This window comes from Carassius gibelio, chromosome A7 (assembly GCF_023724105.1).
Source record: "Carassius gibelio isolate Cgi1373 ecotype wild population from Czech Republic chromosome A7, carGib1.2-hapl.c, whole genome shotgun sequence".
Taxonomy (NCBI): Eukaryota; Metazoa; Chordata; class Actinopteri; order Cypriniformes; family Cyprinidae; genus Carassius; species Carassius gibelio.
In genome coordinates this window covers 1,109,673-1,129,996 of record NC_068377.1, presented here as the reverse complement: position 1 = coordinate 1,129,996, position 20,324 = coordinate 1,109,673, and the positions used below count along the sequence as shown (strand labels likewise).

Sequence of the window (20,324 nt, the reverse complement as noted above, 5' to 3'; positions counted from 1 at the left end):
GAAGTCAATAGCAGGGTTTGATGTGCAAAACACCGGAGGTCGTGACATTTCCAATCGCAGGAGTCAGTTTGATGTCTTCATATAATCAGACTGAAGGTCTCCATGTGCTCGGATGATAAACTCAATTAAATCACGATCACAGATGATCAGACTGAGCTCACGCTGTGTTTCTACTCAAACACAATGTGCTTCAAAGCATCACAGCTTCTACTGAGCACCCACATACACTGCAAAAAAATATTTAAAATATCTTGCTTTCATTTGCATAATATTCTAATATCTAAACATTCTAAAATCAAGATACATTTAATTAAGAAACAAAATTATTTGAGATATTGTAGAAGTATTTTTTAATGTTAAAAATAAAAATAAGCTCAAATTTGAAGCAGAAATTCCCTTTATTTTTATTTTATTTTAAATGAAATGACTTGTAAGGCATAATTTTGACGGTAATTTTGCTTCTGCAGTATCTTAATTTAATAATGTTTCAAGATTTATTAAAAAATTAAATTAAATTTTTACATTTGAACTATTAGTAATGTCTCTGAATTATCTTAATCATTTCCATATATGCATATGTGTAATTATTTCTAATTTATTTGAGATTACTTTTCATTTCATGTACTTTTTAATTGAGTTTCAATTATTTATTTGTGCTTCAGAATTACCATTGACACATCTGAACTCCCACTGAACCTGGAATATGCTTGGAATATGAATGTATTCCCTATGAGTGAATGAATGAATATGTAAATGCTGATATCTGAAGAGATGTTCTTCATGTGTGTACAGCGAAGCGCAGGACAGAAGCAGAAGATCACAGCTCTTCACAGGATAAGTATAGCTTGAGCTCTCATGTGGTCACACACAAAAGATGAAATCCATACGCCTGGCGTCCCGAATGCTTTTAAATGAGCCGTCGATTCCAGGCAGCTCTGATACATTGATCTATGCTGGTCTTCAGAAACACTCTGATTTCATCTGTTTCACTGAAGGTCAACTGGAATTATGTCAGTCGGTTCATTTTACATATCTGTTACCAACATTTCTTGACACAAATTCAAATTGTTGTTATTCAGTGAGCTGTCTGTCTTTAAACTTTGAGATTCTTCACACTGCTGAGCTGAAAGAGAAAACTGATCAGATGTTATTACAACCATAATACTCAGTACTTAATTGTATAATTACACAGTAACAAGGACACCTTAAAATAAAGTGTAACCTAAAGATGTTTTTAAACCTTTAAAACAGTGGATGTTGGAAATGTTTTAGAGAAGTAATGTTTTCATAACTTAACGAGAATGTTCTTCATTCCTAGAACATGTTTTGTTATCTGGTAGAAGTGTGTGAGTAAAGTGTGACTGAGGAGCTTTTGCTCCACACCTCCTCACCTGAGTGTGTGTATGTGTGTGTGTGTGTGTGTGTGTGTGTTATAAATAAAGCCTGGCCTCCCTCAGGCTGACATGTATTAGAGACTGAGTGAATGCGAGGAGGAGTGAGAATTCAACTCTTCCCACACAAAAACCAACATCTCCAGAAATAACCCCCTCCAGAATAACCTGCTGCTGATATATCATTGTAAAGCCCACGAGCGTTCACTGTTTCCATCTCGAATAAATATTGTGTGAGTTATATCCCAAGCGCTCAGCCTGCGTCCAGGTGCGTTTGCGGTTTACTGCGTCTGAACGAAACGATCGCTCGTGTTTATGTACGTTTATGTACGCTTCGCTCAGTCATCACTTTGCACTGTCAAACTCCAGAGTAGATACAGAATGTAACACAACGTGTGTTTTTATACAGTATCACACTGACACATATTAGTTCAGCTGAGCTGATTCAGAAACACTTCTTGGTTTTCTTTTTAAATGCATGAACAGTAAAGTAAAAGTACAGACAAGGCACAGTGTATTAAAGGAAACTGCTTGGACAGAACAAGGGTTAAGGTTAGTTTAAGGGTTACTGCTTACAGTAGATAAACCGAATACTTTTTCCCAGCGCGTTTGGCTGCTGCATGAACCAAGACTGTAGCTTTAACAATCTGTTTATCTGAGGAAAGGAATGAGATGTTCACACGCATCCATCAGAGCCTGGAGTGTGTGTGTGTGTGTGTGTGTGACAGCAGGGCACTCATAAACCAGCACACTCACCAGATTTGCACAAACCCGTTTAAAGAGGTCAAATATAACCATCCATCACTCCTCAAACATGATATTAGGGAAAAAATTTCTTCCACGGAGCCGCTTTATACTCCACCGTGCAAAATTATAGAGTTATTGCATCCTGGGAAACTCCATCACAGCCAGCCAGTTATTATGCATTACAAAGCAGATCCGTGGATATGAGAAGCGTCATAAATCACGGCATATCACGTAAATACATACAGTCAGTTGACATCACACTGTGTTCAGATTCCCACTAAATGAATCAAGAGATCATGTCTGACCTGTTCCATTGTGCTGTGACTCACTGTAAGCATGATAAATGCATCCGTTTGCGTCCCTAACTTAAGAAAATCAGGAAGATGAAATATGTCTGAGATAATGAGCAGGTAGATGCGCGGGTCGTTTGTTCGGATGATCATTAAGTGCCTGTGGAATGTTTGTATGCTAATTATCTGTTTTCACGCGGTGGGTTAATTAGCGCGGCGTTGGTGACATTACGCTCTGGGTAACGAGTCCCGCTGAGGCTCTGCAGGACGCAGATGAACTCAAACCCAGTGTGAAGACGCTTTAACCTTTCAGCCTCACAGAAACCCTGTTAGCACAGGTCCCGACGTTCATCTGACTGTATCATATGAATATATTTAATAAAAATGTAATACTCCTTTCTAACTTTTGTCATCCATTTCTTTTGGGACTGTTTTCTGCACATTATTTTTGGTTGACTTTTCAAACTAAAAACTATTTATCTTCAACCTTCTGGAAAAGCTTTGTGGAGTGACTCTCTGAAATTAGACCCTGATCGTTTGATGTACATAATTAATTTGTTACATTATCTTGACAAATGTTACATTCATGTGTGTACATTGCAGGATAATCCCTTTCTTTTTATGTTGATGTAAATCTGAATTGTAAAAAATCAACTGCATAGCTAGATTTATAGATCTGATCACATGACATGCAGGTTAACAGATAAAAGATTGAATTATATATAATCATTATTTTGCCATATATTGTGATTGTGAATATTTGATAATACGTAATCATTTGCTAACAATAATTCTCAAATCATTCACTTTCAAATGTTCCAATCCTCAAGCATTTCAAATCCTAAAGTTTTATTTATGTATTTATTCATTTATTGGCAGAATACTGGTGAGTTGCTGGAAACTTCTGTCCTCAGAAATTCTGCAAACATGTCAGAGTGAATCTAGCACACGTAAATATCTAGTGTTCCCCAATGAACGATAAACTCAATGAACTGATGCTAAAACAGACTATCTACTAAAGTAAGTCTCAGCCTTTAATTTGACATTTGATTTAATTATTTATTAGATTTTCATGGAGTCACAAAGCTCACAAACTCCCTGCAGGCTCGTGAAGCCGTGTTTGGAAACCCTGAGCTAGATCATGACTGACCCGTCGAGAGCTCAGTTAGATCCAGTGAAAGCTCTCCCTAGCGTTTCCTGACCATTAGGGTTAGGATTAGGATTAGGGTTAGGGTTAGGGTTAGGGTCAGGGTCAGGGTCAGGGTTAGGTTCAGGGTTAGGGTCAGGGTTAGGGTTAGGGTTAGAAGAGTGGAACCTGGCAACCAAACAAGGACACTTTAAAATCATGCAGAAAGTCATGCTAACGCATAGTGAGTTTTTCTAAACTCAGTGCCTCTCATTTTTCTTCAGCGCAATTGCTTGATTTCTTTCTTCCTAGGGACAAACTGCTTTTATTTATTTCTGGGGTGGTGATAAAATATCCATGCTGCTCACCGCGGGCCTGGTGGCCGGCAGTCGAGCTGAAATTAGATATCTATAATTCAGTTCACACTTCAGACGGTGCACTCAATGCTGGCGAGGAATGACGGCGCGTCTCAAACAAGCACCGCATGAAATTCTCATCAGCGAAGCTCTGAATGTGATCACCTGAGGCTGGAAACAACACACCACAGAATAAAAGAAGCTCACTTTCCCAAAGAGCGACTTTGCATTCAGAGCACTCGTGATTCCCGTGTCATGGTAAATCAGCCGTGATAATTACCCCGTTCCATCGTCACCATGTCACGATTTGATGCGTTCACATTGCTTTTGAAAATTGCCAGCTTGGACGCTTCCCCTCTGTGATAGTGCCTCCTTCAGCGTATTGAATTCTGCTGTCCAATATCTCTGAATGGCTCTCAACCATCTCTTCACCAATATTTTCACTTATTGCAGATGGGCAGAAGAGCTTCTCAGAGGAGACCGTGAGCCGTGAACAAGACGCCGCGAGCGACCCGACATTCTGCATGTTATTGCTGGGCCTCGACCGCGTCTCTTTCATCGCTCTGGAGTAAATTAGCACACAAACGAGTAGAGTAAGGAGAGCTGTGAAATATATGTGGATTGAAGCTCGTCAGCTGATCTTTGAATTTGATGAGAAATGTAAGAGCTGTTTGATCGCAGATCGCAGTATCAGGTCGAGATCAGGTTTCTCCTCAGGACTGTTGTCTGACTTTAGTCTCCATGTGATCTCCGTTAAGTCCTGAAGCCATTGAGATCGCTGTTTTTGAAAGCTTATTTCTACTATGAAATAACAATAAATAAATAAATATGACTTTTTACTTATCGAATCTATATTTCACAATTCTGACTTCCTTTTTTTTTGAAGCACAATTCGAAAAAATAAATAAATAAATTACTACTACTACTACTGATAATAATAATAAGAATCTTTATTATTTTATTGTAATTGTAATATTATTACTAAATATTAAATATTTTAAAAATGATAATCATAATACAGTAAAATTGCTATGTCTGAATTTCTTCATTTTCTGATGTTTCAGCTTTGACTTTGGCAGAAAAACACATGGAGCCTTTAAAGTTTGTTTGTTAGTGTTTGTGAAATTTCAAGTTTGGGAAGATGGTTGGTTCATGTTTCAATCCCAAATGTGTGTTAAAGCGACTCAGACTTTCATTTGGATTATTTACTGTGAATTGAGTTGCTCTGAGATGCTGAAAACATCCGATCAAGAGCTGCTCACGTGGACATGAACAGATTGAGATTATTTAATGATTTGTGATTTGATCATTGCTCTAAACCGTATCACACTTTTGGTTTTATTTCGAGGAATCGTGGAGCCTGTGTTATTGGTGGATTCTTGGGAGGTGAGGTTTGACCTGATAGGTTTGGGCAATGAACTTACACACAGCTCATGTAATGAAAGTTATGATGAAGGCTGATCTGCATTTAATCTGCTCACACAGAATCACGAGAATCACCTGCAAATAGATCACATTCTTCTATGTGTGTGTGAGAAGATAAGTATGAAGGTAATCACTGAGTGTTTTTGAGCTGTAGCACTTCTGACCTTGACTGGATAAATGCAATCTGTGAGCCGAGAGAAAATATGATCCGACAGCGCTTGACATGTGTAATGTACAGCCGGCTGATCCAGACTGTCCACTTCTTACCGTTTCTGCTTAATTTCACTAAAGAAGCATCAGTTTGTGACATACAGATACAAATACTCAACATTACTGTAACTTTAATTAACTGTTAAACAGCATACATAATTCAATGCAAATAATATACAGTTATTCTGCATTTTTAAAGGAAAACTTTTAGCAAGTCAATGGCATTGCATTGTGGTATACAGCATCTCACACAGCATGTGCTGATGTATTACTGATCACTTTAATGTAAGAAGCCATCTGGATATCCATTCTTACAGACCCTTTGCACAATATGTATATAAATACATGCAAGTTTACTAAGTTGCGTTTGATTTCATCATATAGTTGCATCAAGCTCTAATGACTGGCTTGCAGCTCATATAAAGAGACCAAAATGTGCAGCTGTTGAACTTTCAGAGGTTCAGAAGTAATTTATCCTCAGCAGTGCAATGATATTGTGGTTTGTCTTTGTGATCGACGCTCATTTAGGCTAATCGCTCTGAAAGAGCGAGCGACAGATCTGAGCTCACATCAGGGCTTAAGACTCATTTGATCCGTCACACACGATTTGAGAAGCCATTCTTAATTTCAGAGGCATTTCTGATGCTGTGAAACAGTCATTTTGCCTCGGTCTGAATGTCTTTGGCTGTCGCACAGGAAAACGATGCCAGAGTCGCTCCCACACAGTGGCCCGAGCTCACTCAGCATCCACGTAATCGCTTCTAACAAGAGCGTCTAAAAATACGGTCAAATGTAAGATGAATTCAGGATCCTGCCAGCGTTTGTGTGAATGCTCTGGGAACGGAGGCATCATGTCACACGTCAGGAGCAGCAGACTAACTATCTATTTGTCTTTACTGAGTCGCACAGAAATCATTCACCTCTCAGAGACGAGATGCTTTTCTGGGAATCGGTGTGTGCATTCATAAATCTGATGACTGGATTCCTACCAGAGTGCATTTGGAAACACAAAGCACGTCAAAAATCAAATGTCATAACAAGCAACCAAAGCAAACAACTGCATTATTAAACCACCATCAGTGGACAATCATGTGCCAGGAAACCATAAAGGAAGGAAAGTTTTAGTCTGCAGAAAATAAATAAAATTACATTTAAGAGTGCAGATCTTGTCCAAAAAAGCAGTTAAATAGCCCCCTTGTGAAAATTAAAAGCACTTAATTGAATGAACTGAATGTGAACTTATAATCAAATCTTAAAGGTGTATTTATAATAATAATACTAATAATAAACTGTACTTGCAGATAACATTAATGAAATTAATTAAAAGGGAAAAGAGAGACATTTTCATGACTTTTGTGTTTCTAAACACACTTAAGTACACTTTTAAGTTACATTTGTAATAATGTAAAATGTAAAGATTTACTTAAAAGTATATTTTAAATCATGTTATAAAAATATTTTGCTCTACTTAAATCAGTTAAAAACATTCAAAGTTTCAGATAATTGCATAAAATGACATTTTATTAATTCTCAAACTTGCACAATTTCATTTAATTAACATGCAACTAAGTGTCTATGAAATATGAAAATATGACCCATCAAAGTGTATTCTACAACTGCACCCCTATCGGCCACAGGACACTTTCATATTAATGCTGTGTACACTTTTATCTGCATCATAATTCAAGTTTCATTAGTAGTTGGTAGAGCATCAAGTTATACAACAATATGTAATCATGTGAACATGAGTTCAATCCCAAAGAACGCACATGCTCATAAAATGTATATGCACTGTATATTACGCTCCCCTTTGAACGTTCACTCTCATTGTGTATGGGAAAACTCCTTGTTTCCATTCTGCTGAATCCTGATTTGTTCATGTTTGTGTAACTGACAAACCAATGGAGCTTCAACCCACCAGAAAGGGTGGGCCGATCACTATATAAATTGGCCCGTAGCGCCATTCATCAGATTATGCTCCTTCATTGGAAAAAATAAGATCATCTCTTCACTGACTCTTCTGCAAGAAGAAGCCATGGAAAAAGCTTCAGCTCTGCTCAAGAAGCCGAGACTGTGACGTAAGTGATCTCTGCAGGCATCTGGCATCCATAGCAAAAGAGCAAATTTCCAAGAGCAACTTTAGCACACATTGTTGAAAATGTTGCGCTGCAAGTGTGGTTCGTGCAGGCAGCACACTCTCTGTGTCCATCGTAATCGCAGAGGCTGCTCTTGCTGATGGTTCATGCTCTTTCTGTGAGATCATGAGTCTCTCTCGTCTATGCTCGCAGGTTGCCTTGTTTCATTAAGGTGACAGTCCCCCCCCCCCCCCCCATCTTTTTCAGCAGGCTTGGGAGGTGTCACGTCAGCTCAGGGCCCGTGTTTCCCCACCCTCCCTATGTCCTCTCACACCAGTGTGCTTCACAAATGAGGACCAGTGCTCCTATCCTATTATTGAGGATGTCACCACCGATGTGTCCTTGGCGGTTACAGAAACGGAGGAATGGGGCGATTCCAGTGAGGAGCCTGAAGCAACCCCTCATCCTCAGGTGCCAAATCAGGATGCCGAGCTTATCTGCGTCCTCGCAAAGGCTGTGGAGGATCTGGGCCTCGAGTGGCCGGCTCCGGATGAGCCGCCCATGGCTTACTGGATGAGTGGTTCCTGCCAGAGAAACGGCAGCAATCCTCTCGCCAGCACCCAGCCCCGTTCTTGCCAGCTGTCCACGACAAGCTTACCAAGACGTGGCACGTCCCCTATTGGGCACGGGTAAACCCCTTGACTGCAGCTGCTCTCACCACCATTGACAGGGCTGACGAAAGAGGGTATGCCAAACTTTCCCCCTAGGAAGAAGTGATTGCCTCATATCTGCAGCGCATCCATCTAAGCCCAGCAGGACCACTTTGGCCAACGCCAACAGGGCTTATGCAGCAGCCGGACAGGCCGGTTTGGCGCTGCATACAATGGCGATCCTTCAAGTGTTTCAAGCCAAACTTCTCCGTAGAATGGATGAGTCTGACCAAGAGAACCAGGAGGCCTTAAAGGCACTGTCTACAGTAACAGATCTGGCTCCTCATGCTACAAGGGCAACAGTGCAGGCGATCGGTTCACTGAGCAGTTTTTGGAGGCCCAGAAGTTGTCGCAGGCGCTGTGTCATTTCCTCCCTAAATGTGCCTGCACTTACACAGACTCCCCGCTTTTTCAAGGTGAGCTCTTGTTCGAGAAAATAAAACCTCTTGCCTCCCATTACACGCCCTGGGCAGCCATTCCAGGACTCTTGAGATGGGTTTTAGAAACAATTTGACGAGGCTGCTCGCTACAGTTCGTTTGCAGACAGCCCTGCTCCAGAGGCCTGGTTTAAACCTCTGTCCCAGACAACAAAGCTATTGTTCTCCGGCAGGAGGTGCAAACACTGCTTGCAAAAGGCGCTGTGGAAATAGTTCACCCAGCAAATAGCGAGTCAGGCTTTTTCAGCCGGTATTTCCCCATCCCAAAGAGAGACGGTGGGCTCAGACTCATTCTACATCTAAGAGATCTGAACAGCTTGTTTATGCAACGGTCATTCAAGATGATGACAGTCAAAAAGGTTCTCGCTTATATTTGCCCAGAGGTTTGGTTTTTGACTACGGATTTGAAAGATACCTACTTTCACATCCACATAACCCCTTGTCACAGACTGTTCTTAAGATTCACATTCGAGAGAGTGGCCTATCAGTATATATTGCTTCCATTTGGACTGCCTCTGGCCCCACACACTTTTACCAAGTCTATAGATTCGGCTCTGTCCCCTTGCAGGCAGATGGGATTCCACGTATTGAACTACCTCAATGATTACGATAAGTAACCAAAAGCGATTCTGAATGGTTTCTGTGAGGGTAGGTTTAGAGGCAGGTCACATTTAAATAAAATAAAGTCACTGATTAGTAATAACAGTCATATCTCATTTCATTTTTACGCCTGCTAGAGGGCACAAATTGCATAGGGTCATTTTTTTGTTGGAAGACAGTGTCCTGAAAACATCAAATTTATGTCATATACTTACATTTTCTTTCATAGCATACGATTGTTGTAACATTTATTTGTTTAACGGTACATATGACTTGCGCTCCATGCTTCCCATCTTCTGGAGTAATTTTATTATTTTTTATTATTATGATTAATATTTTTTAAATTCATTTAATTATTTTTGGTGAGAAAATAACCAACGGAAATGTATGTTGTCATAGGCTTTTTATTAAGACTTTAAGTCTTATTAAAAGTTGTTATCCACTGTTCCAGGTTTAATGCTGGTCCAGTTTACACCAGTTTGGAGAATGATGAATTACAATGGGATCTGTTCTTCACACAAAGAGATCAGACTATGTTTCTGATGTTTCAGTCCTTTTTTTAACTGAACAGATGTGCTGAACTGTCGCTGTTTGAAAAACAGCAGCTTGAACACTCTTTCATGTTAAATTCTGTGTTTCATGGAAGAAAGAAACTCATATGGGTATCAAACAACACAAAGGCTTTGTTTTGATGAACTATTACTTTACAAGACAAGACTGTTTTGGAGTTTTGTCATTTCTGAGTGAAAAGTGTGTGCCATTAAAGGATGTTTTAGTATTGTTTTACTTAAGTCTTAAGATCATGGTTAAGAAAAGAGAGAAGCCATTTCACTTAAAAACTTCTTTAAAACTACATTCTCATTTGTGTGGGAATAAACTATCAGATGTTTTACTGTGAAAGGCATGTTGAATGGTAATTCTGGGATGTGAGAGGATCGTTGAGCTCCTGCAGAGTAAGATGATGGAATAAAGTTGGAGAGACTCCATTTGTGTCTCCAGAGGAATCCTAATCGTCTGCAGAGAGCCGACGTCAGCGAACACGTGCACCATTTCAGCTTTAACTCCACTTCAGCTCTTTCAAACCATGTAGAACCTGCTTTCATATCTGTGAAGAAAGCCTTTCTGAATGCTGCATCTATATGAACTGCATTACATTAATTACATTATATATGAAAACCAGGCGGGGTTCATGGGATGGGAATAATTTATCTTTCCCAGACTTGTTATCCACAGATGTTGGCTTCAATTATTCAACATTAACACAGTTTTCTATAGACATCAGCATTCAGCTCTGTATTGAGTTTCAAAAAATATACCCTTAAATTGATCAGTCTGCAGAAAGTCTGATGTTAGAACAATATCCAGGAAATGTAAAGCATCGTTCATCTGGGGACCGACGTGACCTTCAGAGCGAGAAATCCCAAAGAAACTGTCCACAAACTGGAGTAAAAGCAGAGCAATGAATCTGAGCTTAGAACAAATTCACTTGTTTGTTGATTCTCTGGTGTTGTTTATAAAGAAAAACCATCACAAACTATTGGCACTGATAAGCAAGCCTTGATGGGGGTCTATTTTCACACCAGATGGGAAGAAAACACCAAGAACACACCATCAATCTGAATCTGAGCTGAATCTTCTCTCTGGTGACTGGTTTAGTGTCTTAAGCCCCATCCCTTTTTTGATCATTCTCATCTGCATTCACATTTGATAGAAACACCAACGATCCAAGATCCAACCAACTACTGAGTCCCATCCATTACTTTCTACTATATATATATATATATATATATATATATATATATATATATATATATATATTTTATTTTTATTTTTTTATTTTTTTTTTACGCTTATAAATCATACAGAATGAGTTTACTGAAAAAAGTAAAAATGCACAAAGTTTCCTGTGAGGGTTAGGTGTAGGGTTGGTGTAGGGCCATAGAATATACAGTTTGTACAGTATAAAAACCATTATGCCTATGGGATGAACCCACTTTACACTAAAACAAACAAACGTGTTTGTGTGTATGTGTGTGTGTGTGAGTGCACATGTTGTCTGTCCGTCCGTCCTCAAAGACATACCCACTCCATCTGTTCTGCACACCTCAGAGTTTCAGCTGACAGCTAATTAATAACCAGCTTATGAGCAGCAGGACAAATTTTCCAACACATGCCACCTAATGTCCGCACATCCCTCGGCCCGGTCCAGCTCACACACACGTCCAGAGACAGAGCAAGGCCAAACCGCTGGAAGCTTGTGATCGATCGCTTCTGTTATAAACATTACGCTCCCCGATTCTGATGACAGACCCTCCTCGAGCTGCTCTGAAGACCCAGCAGAAGTTCTGAGGAACCCAAACTCAGCAACACTGAGTCTGATTTGTGTCAAACTCTGAGAGAACAAACTTTAGAAATGTCCTCCTGTGCTCTTTGTTAAGCTGTTGGCTTCTTACTGATTAGACAAGACATCAAGGTCATTGAATATGAAATTAGTGTAAAATAATTAACATATGCATATTTCCATCTAGACTTGTGACACTACTTCGTTTAGCAGCAAGGTTCAAGGAAAGTAGATAAACAGACAGTACATGTCACCTGTGCTAATATTTTAAACTGAAAAAAAAAAAGTTTAAAAGTTTTCTAGTTTTCAAAAGAAAAAGAAAAAAAGAAAAGAAAATATTGAAACATCCATAAAGCAATGCTAATATTTTACAGAATCTATTAAATGACTTTTGCTTTTATAGCTTTTATAGCTTGGCTATATTGTTTCCATGAATAACCTCTAACATCCATTGAAACTATTCATTGTACAAAACATTTGTCTTTGGACAAGGCCTAAATTAAGTGAGAAAATCTGAAAAGTTGTTTCGGAGGAAGAAGGAGATTTCCATTTTTAAAGAATACAAAGAAATCAATGTATTTGGGTCAGAATAATGCTGTAGCAAAGTATTTGAAAAATGAAACTCATCTACTTGATATAAGTTTTCTTGTCTTTCTTAATGTTACCTGAATAAATGCAAAAGTGATCAGTTCACATTGTTTTCATATGGAAGTAATTGTATTAGATTATTGATTAAATGTTGGCAATAGTTATTTATCCCAAATTCACCAGAATCTAACAGAGACAAGAGTTTTAGTAGAGATTCTGAAAATGTAGCACCAGTACTGAGTGCAATACTGAAATACAACCACAATCTGACTGTCAACAATGTGTTGTGTAATACAGTTTTTAATTGTCTTTGTGTTATTTTTGGAGTTTCCTGTTTGTGTGGTTTTGGGCCCCATCTGTGCTCCAGGCTGCAGTAGACAGGTGGAGGGTTACAGATTTACCTGAAGGCTCCTCAGAGGAAACACACTGCAAAGAATCACGGCAGAGGAAATTCATTGCATCAGTCTGTCCAAAGTCTCAAATAAAGCTCAGAAACGGAGAGCTGAATGACAGATAACGAGGCGTGTAGGTGTTGCAGGAAACTTGGATAAACAGAAGAAATGCAGAAAGCTAAGATTCATCTCAAAATTCACCATGATGGGATGGTCCAGTGCTGGGGTCACGGAGTGAAGGCATGAGGTCACAGGAGGTGAAGGATGGGGTCACAGGGTCATCCCAGGGTCAATAAGGGTCATCGCAATTGATGGGGGTCATAGGGTGAAGAAAGCAGAAAAGGAGGGGTCCACGGAGTTTGAAGTTTGGAGTCACCGGGATTGGTCACAAACCAAAGAAAGGGGTCATAGGGTAAATGTAGATGTCAAAGGTAAAAATGAGGGGTCACGGGGGAAAGGCAGTGGTCAAAGGTCTATAAAAAGGGTCAAAGGGCAAATGCAAAAATGCAAATAAAAATATGGATAGAGACCCATAGGATGGGGTCACAGATGAAGGGGTCACAAGGCAAAAAGAGAGTCACAGGGAAATGATGGGGTCAAAAGGAGGTGTCACAGAACAATAGATGCGGTCACAGAAAGTGAAGGATGGTGGCATTCAGTGTGAAGATTGGGGTCACAGGGCCAAGGTGGTGGTCAAATGTCAAAAAGAGGGGTCACATGGAAAAAAAGGTAAGTGATCACAAAGCAAAAGATGGGGTCACACATGAAGGAGAATCACAGAGGGTGAAGAGTTGTGTCAAAAGGTGGGAGGGGTCACAAGACAAAGGGAGTGGTTAACGGTCGAAAGAAGGCATCCCAGAGCAAAACATGGGGTCATACAGGGTGAAGGATGGGGGCACAGGGCAAAGGCAGTGGTCAAAATCAAAAGGATTGGTCATGAAGTACATGACAGGGACACAGATGAAAGGTGGGGTGAAATCACAGGGACAAACAGCACAAACATTTCCTGGAAATCTACTATCCCATAGAACAGTGTGCTTGGAGTTTCTACCAATGAGCTGAACTGAACCAGATGTTGTTTAGGGAAACATACAAAATGTGCAAAGTTTCCGCACCAGGGTTGAAAAACACTGGAATGGGCCTATCCGGCAGTACCAACACTCAACATTTTAGATCTCCAGAATCAACACACCTGATTCAACTCATCATTAGGGTCCTTAGTAAAGACTATAAGACATCAAGTGTCAGTAAGCGAGGCATCACAAATGTGCAGTGTTGCGGGGGCCGCTCTTCTCAACATGACCTGGGGACCCCCCACCAATGCACATCTCCCTCATCAGACTGACCCAATTCAAAGGGATAGTTCACCCCAAAATGAAAATTATGCAATACTCCCTCTCAAGCCATCCTAGTTGTGTATGACTTTCTTCTTTCAGACGAATCCAATCGTGTAAGAAAAATATCCACCTTTAAAGATTTATAAACATCTTCCACATATTTACGGCAATTTTATTTATAATAAATCCCGATATATGCGTAAAAAAATTCATTCGCAATTTCTATGCCTATTTTGTGCATATGCTGTTTATAATTGAGACCCCTGGTGAGTTGAATCAAGTGTATTAGATTCACTTAAATAGTGGTGGGGGCTCCAGGGGCAAAACTGAGTGGCACTATCCTAGATGTCGGCTGTATAACAAATTAGTCTGTCAAAACATCATTTTAATTCTACAGTGACGTACCGTGTTGTCAAGTGGTACCAGAGTTAAGGCGGGGTTGGGTACAGTGGGGGGGGGGTACAAAGATGTTTCGTGTATTCAGAGCTGTTCACAGTGTTAAAGAGATGGATTCTCATGCTAAACATGGCCAAAGTTGTAAAAAATAATTTATAAGAATGATTGAATTTCTGTGCCGAAAATCTTACTTCCGGGTTGGTACAAGTTTCAGCTGTTTTTTTTGTTTTTTTTTTATCGTGGATCTAATGACGTAAACAAGAGCAAAACTCTTTATATGAGCATTTCTGTCTGAAAAAGTGCGCCTCACACACATAGACCAGAGGAGAGCGAGACAGCGCACATCAACGCGCTTCACAATCGTCGGCAGCGCTGCATAGGATTTGTTCGAGAATTCCTCCAAATAGGTGCGTTTTTGTATGTAAGGGAAAGTTTACCGTGTTCAGCTTCCCCACGAATACAGCGCTACAAGTGTATCAAGTGTCTTTGGGTATTCTCGTCATTAGAGTGACGGATGTTTTATAAGCAAGGCCCAAGTCGACGCTGGATTTGCACATCGTTTGTTATTAAAACATGGAGCCGTCCCTGTGATAAAAGACCCCATTCAGGTAAGTTTAACTGCATCAGATTTCTGTATTTTGTTGGAAATCAGCACAATAAGTGAATATATGTTAATGGAAACAACACGAAACATCAGTATTATAGCTCCGCTCACAGCATGCCTCCAGGAGCTCGGCTTTTTCCGGAAAGAATCAGAAAGCTGTATTTTTTCTTTTACAATTATGCTAAAACTAAAGACTTTTTGGATATATGAAGGATGCAGTACTACTCTATAGGTACTCAAGATTAACATGAGATTAGGTGAAATTGTGTACAGTATGTTATGTACCCTTTAAGCATCGTCGAGTATTACATTGTCTAATGCTGTTAGGAGGTCCAAGGGTTGAAAAACCATCCAGATCCTGAGATGCAGTAGAGTTTGGCCTCCTGCATCCTAACTATGGGGAAAACCTGTATTTGACCCTGTGTCAGGTGGAGGGAAGAAATCCTGTTAGTCCACTGGACCTGCGCGCTACAGAAGCACACTGAGATGATAATGAGAAAGAATTGAGGTGAAGTTGGGGTGAAATTATCATGTGCTGTGAATCTTTGGAAAGAATTACTGCACTATTTTGTGGGTATCCATTAATTAATTGCAATACGTAATCCCAAGTTGAGCCTGGACTTTCCTATGAGTTAAATTCAGTTTCATATTTGCTTTCTTCTTCTTCTTTTTTTCCCCCATTGTGAATAGGGACTATTTTTGTTGACTGTGATGCTGGCAGATCTATTCTTTGTTTCCCTCGTGTAACCAGCCTACAGTTATCCTCGGGAACATCGAGTGGCAACTCGGCAAGAACTCTGCTGCTGGAGTCATGGACCGATGACTTGAAGGGTTTCATCTGCTTTTCTTGGTCTTATCTTGGTAATCCTTGTGAAAAAAATGTTTACACTTTAGCATACTTTTAAAAGAATGTGAATAATTTTGGACAAAGTTGCTTGTTAATTGAATTAAATGAAATTAGTAAAGTTTAAATGTATATAATGCAATGACTTTGATCGACTAAACATTGGTACACTGAAGACTTGTTATTCTTGTAATTCACACATTTGTTGTAGCTGTTATAAGGTACCGTCACATTGTGAAAACTGGTTTGTTAAACATATATGCCTCCATCTCACTAATGGTGAGTTAAATGTTAGATATTTAGATATTTGGTTTACATTTGTACAGAAAGTAATTGAGAGGCTGTTGAAGACACGACAGCATTTCAAGTAAGAGAGTGAAGTGAGCAGCTAATTCTCAGGGGTGCATTCTGGGACTTCCTAGAGCATTGGAATGATCTGAGGACAGACGGGACAGTCCGAGTCATGGCCAACAGTCTGGCTGGTGTAATTATTACTGAAGAAAGCAATGAAAGGCCCTAGACACTGGGAACTAGGGTGGTGTGGTGGGCTGGATTTATGGGCAGCTTTTCATAATACATAATACAATTATATGTTTTAATCCACCTTTAGTCCTCCATCTAAACCAGCAAGTGTCTGTGCAGGTAAATCCTTGAGTTTTGATTGTAAGCTGACAACCATGACTGTTATGGTCATCTCCTGGTCATCAGTGTATGTTCATGTTAGAACTGAATTAAATGGCTGGCTCCTCTTCTGGTACACATTTGATTTTCCACAGACCATCAACCAGATAACAAATTTAGGCACTTGCATTCAGCTTTTGCGAAGAAGTAAACTGTACTTGCCCATAATATTAAGGTTAATTAAATAAAAGGCCACTTAAAGGGTTAGTCCAACCAAAAATGAAAATTATGTCCTTAATGACTCACCCTCATGTCATGCCAAACCCATAAGACACATAGGGTCTCATTCATGAAACACGAGCAGAACGAATTTTTGTGTAAATCGCGTGTAAAGTGGTTTTGCCGTAAATTTTCAGATTCATTAAAACGTTCGTATTTTCCAAATGTTAGTTGGTACGAAAGAAATCTACATCTGCTCCCAGCCACACGTAAATAGTGCGTTTAACGTCTGAACGTTTTGCTCATTAAAACGGCTGCATTTTAATTCACCTTAATCGGGTATATATTTACACAGCATTTTGAAAAAAAATATTATATATATTAATTACATACGGTTTTTCTTTTAACTTTTATTATGAGAGCCAGTAATAGGATCTGTAATATGCTGCCAAACTTCCTTTTTTAGGACCTGATACGCCACTAGTACGCTTGAAAATAAAATGTGGCGTTTTGAATGAACTTCTGATAATAAAACTTCAATTTCTGCAGCTGAGAAATGTTTCTTTTTCAGTCGCTTTTGAGAAGACATGTTGAAATCCTTCGTTTGGTGTCATAATATGATGCTCATATATAGTTATTAGTTATCGGATTTAATGGGCGGGATTTATGGTAATTGAGAATGAGCGTACACGCGCGTCCCATTTACGACTGATTGGAATTCATTAACACACACACACATTTCACTATCACATCTGAAGTTTACGAAGTTTTTGTGAATCAGGAGAAGAGTTTTCAGGAAGTTCTCTTTACGCGCAAATCACTCAGATATTTACTCGTATATTTACGAATGTTTCATGAATGAGACCCATACTGTCCATGTCCAGAAAGGTAAGAAAAACATCATCAAAGTAGTCCATGTGACATCAGAGGGTCGGTTAGAATTTGTTGAAGCATCGAAAATACATTTTGGTCCAAAAATAGCAACAATTATGACTTTATTCAGCATTGTCTTCTCTTCCCTCTGATGTCACATGGACTACTCTGATGATGTTTTTCTTACCTTTCTGGACATGGACAGTAGACCGTACACACAGCTTCAATGGAGGGACTGAGAGCTCTCAGACTAAATCTAAAATATCTCACACTGTGTTCAGAAGATGAACAGAGATCTCACGGGTTTGGAACAACATTTATAACATATAATATCTCTGCTCAGATATGCATATGATATGTAAAATCAGAACAATGGGTCAGGAAGACCTGGCTCTCAAAGCCAAGAGAAAGAGCGTGAGGGCGTCTGGGAGAGAGCAGGAGAAGGCTGGGAATATAAATGTGTGAAGCCTCCACAATTAAGACTGTGAGGAAGCCGCTAGAATCCTGATGGCGCTTCAGAGCGCAGGTGTTTGTTCAGTATTCACAGAACGCTGCCACAGAAAGAGACAGACTTCTAAGCATTAAGTCATTTGAGATTTTAATTGGCAAGTGACTAATGGTTGCTAGACAAACTTCACAGAATGTCATTTAACAATGTGGATATTTTCAGATGCATCGGCAGCAGATCAGGTGTTTTCTGGATACTGCTGTTACCTCAGGGATCAAAACTTTGTCAGTGAAGTAAGGCAGAGTGTTTTCCCGATGGTTTGACTGAAATGACTTGCTCCTCTTCTGATACACGGTTGCTTTTCGCTTCTGTCACTTAAACAGAACAGACTTCGGTGTTCACCATTCAGCCCTGTTCTTGATTGTAATAAATGCACTTGTGGTGTATTTCCAATCTTAAAAGTATGCATATACATATATAATCTTAAAAGTATAAAAAAAGCACTATGCAAGTCAAAGGGGACCAATGCTATCACTTTAAGCGGCCTTTTATTTCAGTGATATTCAATAACATAAAAAGGCAACTTAAGTAATTGAAAGAGAGACACTTTCATGCCTGTTTTTCTAAACACACTTAAGTACACTTTTAAAAAGTGGCCTTTGTAATAATGTCCAATGAAAAGTTTGACTTTAACTACATTTTATATAATGTTTAAATAATATTTGATTGCGTTTAAATGAGTACCCTTTTTTTATGTTGACTAACATACTTAAACATGATTTTAATTCTACATTTAAAATTAATATATTTAATATGTACTAAATTGCACAAAATGTACAAATGTGTCTAAATACTAAATATATAACATACACGTTTCAGTTACATTAAAGTGGTCAAAAACAACATTATTTGGTGAAATTAAAAGTGTTTTTTGGTTTTAGGTTCAAAGGCTGATTGCCTCAAGCGTGTCAAGACAATGTTAAGCCCCTTGTCCTGCTTCTTCAATAAACAAGCTACAGGTCGTCCAAAATGCAGCAGCTAGAGTCCTTACGAGGTCAAGAAAATATGATCATATTACCCCAATTTTACAGTCTCTGCACTGGCTACCTATTAAGTTCCGCATCAGTTACAAATTATCATTACTTACCTATAAGGCCCTAAATGGTTTAGCTCCAGCGTACCTAACTAGCCTTCTACCACGCTACAACCCATCACGCACCCTAAGGTCACAAAACGCTGGACTTTTGGTAGTTCCTAGGATAGCAAAGTCCACTAAAGGAGGTAGAGCCTTCTCACATTTGGCTCCCAAACTCTGGAATAGCCTTCCTGATAATGTTCGGGGTTCAGACACACTCTCTTTGTTTAAATCTAGATTAAAAACACATCTCTTTCGCCAAGCATTCGAATAATGTATCTTTTTAATTGTGAGTGTAGTTGCATCTGATCAAAGGTGCATTTTTATTCATTAGCTTGGGTTAAACTAATTTTACTTTGTTGGATCAGCAGCTATGCTAATGATGTCTGTATTTTGTTTCTATGTTTTGCCACGGGATTCACATCCCGTGGTAACTAGGATTTACACAAGCTCCAGTCTGGATCCAGAACACCTGAGAAGAGATGATGCTGACCATCAGAGGACCTCAGATGATGCTAACCCTGAATGAACAAACAGAACTAACAATTATTCCTAAATGTGTGACTGAATCATATAATAACTTAATTAATAATATTGATAGTTCATCGTCTAGCTGACTACGTCTTGTATTATTATTATTTTTTAGTTTTTCTAAAATCCTGTCAAATGTGCACAAACTACTAGCTACTACTAAATATTGTAGAAACATAATTTTCTGTAAAGTTGCTTTGTAACGATTTGTTTTGTAAAAAGCGCTATACAAATAAACTTGAATTGAATTGAATTGAATTAACATACTGTGATGCAAGTGTCCCGGTGCGACAAGACAAAACCAGTAAAACCCATTACAAACGATGCATCCAATGGGGACATAATTACTGATTTTTCATGCGTTGTGTAGTGTATCGCACCGCAACAACATAGAATCATGCCCGCATTTGTGATTGGAGAAATGGCATACGACAAGCGCTACTCTACACTGCTCAAAACTCACGTCTGAATCATCAGTGGCAAATTCTTTAAATACGAAAACATACTTACAGACAGTGAGTCAGAAGCACAGTTGGAAAGTTGCAAAGTTCCTCTTTTGAAAGACCAAACAAAGAAGTTTCACTTTGACAATCAAACACACATCGACTTCACAACATGGCGCCGGAGA

The 20,324-nt window shown here is 39.2% G+C and overlaps 1 long non-coding RNA gene across 1 annotated transcript in view; it reads left to right on the top strand.

The window, feature by feature from the left end:
* The window catches only part of LOC128017682 (uncharacterized), a 181,154-nt gene extending 161,200 nt beyond the window's left edge, over positions 1–19,954 (top strand). The window contains exon 2 of the long non-coding RNA XR_008184501.1: positions 19,050–19,954. This is a non-coding gene — a long non-coding RNA (uncharacterized LOC128017682). The remainder of the gene's footprint in view (positions 1–19,049) is intronic.
* Positions 19,955–20,324: the final 370 nt, after the last annotated feature.